Below are 4,395 nucleotides of genomic sequence, written 5' to 3'. Positions count from 1 at the left end.
GAGGGGGCTGGATACGCACCGTGGAGATTGCGCTGGAGGGCCCCCGTGCGGCAGTCGGCGTCGGCGTCGGCGGCGAAGGACGGGGGAGAGGGACGAGAGCGGGTGGGGGCGAGGAGGAAGAGAGAGGAGGAGCACGAAGGCGTGGCTTTTATGGGGAGGTTGGTAATTTGTGAATTTCGAAAAGAAGGAGAGGAGTAAATACGAACGGGAAAGCAGAAGGAGAAAGAAAAGGAATAATGTTCGGATTCGGTGAGGGTATGGCCGAGGCCGACACGACGCGTATATACAGTATGATTTTATTATACTTATATACACACGTACTGTATATTTGATGAAAAAAACTCGTATATATAAATCCAACAACCATAGATGGAAGGGAATGGAATTCTAAAAATTGCGTGCGTCATTAAATCTGGGTCTTTGGATGCCGAAAGGTGGCTGTCTATGCCAACCCGAGCCTGCTAGGATCGAGTCACCCTGCGCCACCCACGGAAGCCGTGATAAAGTATCGCGCTGGAGCTATGCATAGACAACGAGGGTTTTTGCTCCCAACATGAGTATAAATAAAGGCATCTCTAACGGCAATTACAAAAGGGATCAGTTCGTGGATATGGACGCGAAAAATCGACATCCAATCGTAGCCGCATACATCTGGCCTTTCGGATTTTTTCCCAGTCCGCATGATCAAGTAGCCGCATGCAAAGGGTACAGAAGTTCAAATAGTCACATGCATCACTAGTTAAAATTTAAATAAGTTTAAATATTTTACATCCCATCATTGTTGTCCTATTTCACTGCCCACTGATGCTCAATCAGATCTTTCTTGAGCTGCTCGTGAGTTGGTCGATGCTGAATTTATTGATGCATTTGAATAAACTCCTTAAATGTCGCCGGATTCTAGTCGGGAAGTTGGATAGGACCACCCATGTTCTTAAATTCCAGAGCTATGGCAACAGCATCACCCTCGTCCTCGACGATCACGTTGTGCATGATCACACATGTCATCACCTCCTAAAAAGGTCTCCAGATGCCATTGTTTTACAGGTCCACGAACAACTGCAAAACGGGTCCGGAGAACTCTAAATGCCCTCTCGACATCCTTTCTAGTCGCTTCTTGTCTTTGGGCAAAGTGAGCCTTTTTCTGACGAACTGGGTTTGAGATGGTGCTCACAAAGATAGCCCATGGAGGATAGATACCGTCAACCAAATAGTAGCCCATGTTATACTCATGTCCATTGAGAGTATAGTGACAAGGAGGAGTTTTTCCTTCAGTCAGCCTCGCAAACAATGGCGATCGTTGCAGCACATTGATGTCATTGTGAGACCCGGGCATGCCAAAGAAAGCGTGCCAAATCCAAAGATCATGTGATGCACTGCTTCAAGAATGATGGTGGGCTTCTTAACATGACCCTGGTATTGCTCTTGTAAAGCCTTCGGGCCATTCTTTCATTCCCAATGCATGCAGTCAAGAGATCCAAGCAAACCTGGCCACCCTCTTGCTTATGAGATTGTCAGGAGCCTCTCGGTGTCTGCCACAGTTGGTTCTCTCAGGTACTGAGGTTCGAACACCTTGACCACGGCAGTTGCAAACTTGACCATGGCATCTCCACATGTGCTCTCAGACATCCGTAGGTACTCGTCCCATGAATCAGCGGACGTGTCATATGCAAGCATCCGGAGTGTGCCGTGCACTTCTGGTAACCAGAGAAGCCAATTGTTCCCATGTCGTCCTTCTTTAGGATCAAGTAGTCACCGTAGGACCAGACACCATGGTACAAACAATCGAAGACAATCTTGCACATCTGAAAACGCTGGCAAAAATCGTCAGCGAACAGTGCAACGGGGACAAAGTAGTCGGCCATCAATGTCAAATGCCCGCGCAACCTGTTGCGGTTGAGCACTCGATGACCCTTGATCAAGCCCTTGAAACTGAGAACATTCTCCTCCGCACGCTCCACATCTTCAAGGACCGCCTACATCATCGCCGTCTCATTGGAGTACTTCTCCTTGTCCGACGAACCGTCGGAGGACTCAACATACTGCTCGTATATGTACTCCAAATCGGAATCCATTGCTACAAACAAGAAGGGACAACTATTTTCAGCTTCGGTGATTCATCAAACAGTTGACGTGCATGGTAGAGGATGGTACCTAGCGGGGCGGTTGGAGGACAGGGCGTGGAACGGAGACGGTGGAGAAGCGGCGAGGAGCCCTGCTGGATCTCTGAGGTGATGGAGACGCATATTTCTGGCATGGGGTGTGGCGTGGTGGCCGGGGTGGTGGAGCGGTGGCGACGACAAAAGAGAAAGAAGGAAGAAGAGAAAATGGGGAGCATGGAGTCACGGGATCCGGGAAGGGTTTTGGGTGGGCCTGGGGTGTCGGATTCGTACATTTCACGTGTCCAGACTCCCGCAAACCTCCCCCACTTTTATCTCCATTTTGCAGGAGAAATCGCGTCCGGACCGCCCTGCGGACCGATACATGACCGCATTGGATGGCTTCTGCAGTCCGGACAGTGCGGTCCGGACGGTTGCGGGAGGTTTACGGCTCCGCCTTGGAGATGCTCTAGGCACACATACAACTACACTAAAAGTGGTCACAATGGAAAGTAACGCCCATATGTTTCTTGGAGTATCATATACTCCCTCCGGTCCTTTTTAGTGTGCATATAAGTTTTGTCCGAAGTCAAAGTATCTCTACTTTGACCAAGCTTATAGAAAAAAGTATCAATATACAATTCGATATCAATATTGTTAGATTCATTACGAAATATAGTTTCATATAATATATATTTGGTATTGTAGGTGTTTATTTTTTAATATATATTTGGTCAAACTTTACAAATTTTGACTTGACAGAAATCTAATACGCGAAGTAAAAAGGACCTTCACAATGCATAGCATGGTAGCTCTATATCATATTGGCATCATTTGTTGTCATGCATGATGTTATGCTCTTGCTTACGATATCTCAAATCCAAGGAAGGAGAAGGGGATGCAAGTGAATTCAGATACAGGGGGAATTAGGGAAAGCAAGGGAAAATGAGTTTTTTTTCTTTGCTGTCGTGTCCATCCGCACTTCTTCCTATTTATCCTTGACGCTCGCTTGGGCTCGGAACGCCCTATCCAGTCTCCTACATCGTCTTGTGGCCTCGGGCCATCATCCTAGGCCGGGCCATGTCATGACACTCCCCACCCCTTGAGAGGCGACTTGGCCCCAAGTCGACAGAAGCGGAAAGCGTGCTCGGAGAGAGTACGTGTCTTCCTAGGTGTCATGTGTGGCGGGATGGCCTTGCCAGTGAATCCTCGGTCAAGGAACCACACGCCCGCCCCATTGAACCAGCCTTGTATGCATGACACTTGCTGGCTGAAGCAAGGAGAGATCATTGGGTGGCTCCAAAGAGAGGTCTTGCTGCTTGTGACGCCCCCGACTTAATCATGCACTAATCATACATGCAAATGTGCAGGATCAAGATCAGAGACTCACGGGAAGATATCACAACACAACACTAGACACAAAAATAATAATACAAGGTTTATATTACAATCCAGGGGGCCTCGAGGGCTCGAATACATAAGCTTGAATACATAAAGTCAGCGGAAGCAACAATATGTGAGTACAGACATAAGTAAACAAGTATGCCTTAAGAAGGCTAGCAAAACAAAATAACTGGATCAAAAAGGCGCAGGCCTCCTGCCTGGGAGCCTCCTAACTACTCCTGGTCGTCGGCGGTCTCCACGTAGCAGTACGCTCTGTCGTGGTAGTAGTAGTTGTCGGCGGGACCAACTGGCTCCTGGACTCCGTCATGTGAGCACATCAATCGGGTATAGGGGAAAAGAGGTAGCAAAGCAACCGTGAGTACTCATCCAAAGTACTCGCAAGTCTTACATCAGATCTATACTAAGTATGCATCGATATCAAAGGAATGGCGCTATATCTTTGAACTAGAGTGCAGAAATGCCAAAATAGAGAGGAAGGCCTAGCCTATCGAAGACTAGCATCTTGAAGCTTCTTGCAGCATTAGAAGAGTGTAGATTAGCATATTATAAGTAATAAGTATGTAGTAGCAACGCCCATAGATCCTTCCTCAACTCCCTGTGAGAAAGCAATCCCTGAGCCATCATATCCATTTAGTGTCTTCGGTATCCAGTTCTAGTTGTAATAGATCGGGGTACAACTCCAAGCGTCCGTTACCATGGACACGGCTATTCGAATAGATTAACTTCCCTGCATGGGTGCACCAACTTACCCAACACGCTCGATTAGCTTTGGCCGGACACACTTTTCTGGGTCATGCTCGGCCTCGGCTGATCGACACACCCTAGTCCTACCTAGGCTCAACAGAGAGGCCAGCACGCCGGTCTACATCCTAAGCGCTCAGGGGTCTTGGGCCCA

At 48.0% G+C, this 4,395-nt stretch overlaps 1 protein-coding gene across 1 annotated transcript in view; it reads right to left on the bottom strand.

Annotated features, from left to right (window-relative positions):
• LOC119276137 (protein ROOT HAIR DEFECTIVE 3-like) overlaps positions 1–177 on the bottom strand; it is an 8,531-nt gene extending 8,354 nt beyond the window's left edge. The window contains exon 1 of the mRNA XM_037557130.1: positions 20–177. The gene's annotated coding sequence lies outside the window, so the exon portion shown is untranslated. The remainder of the gene's footprint in view (positions 1–19) is intronic.
• Between the last annotated feature and the right edge of the window lie 4,218 nt (positions 178–4,395).

The sequence above is a fragment of the Triticum dicoccoides genome, chromosome 3B (assembly GCF_002162155.2).
Source record: "Triticum dicoccoides isolate Atlit2015 ecotype Zavitan chromosome 3B, WEW_v2.0, whole genome shotgun sequence".
In the NCBI taxonomy this organism is placed as follows: Eukaryota; Viridiplantae; Streptophyta; class Magnoliopsida; order Poales; family Poaceae; genus Triticum; species Triticum dicoccoides.
The sequence above is the reverse complement of the archived record's forward strand: the minus strand, read 5'-3'. Positions and strand labels throughout refer to the sequence as shown.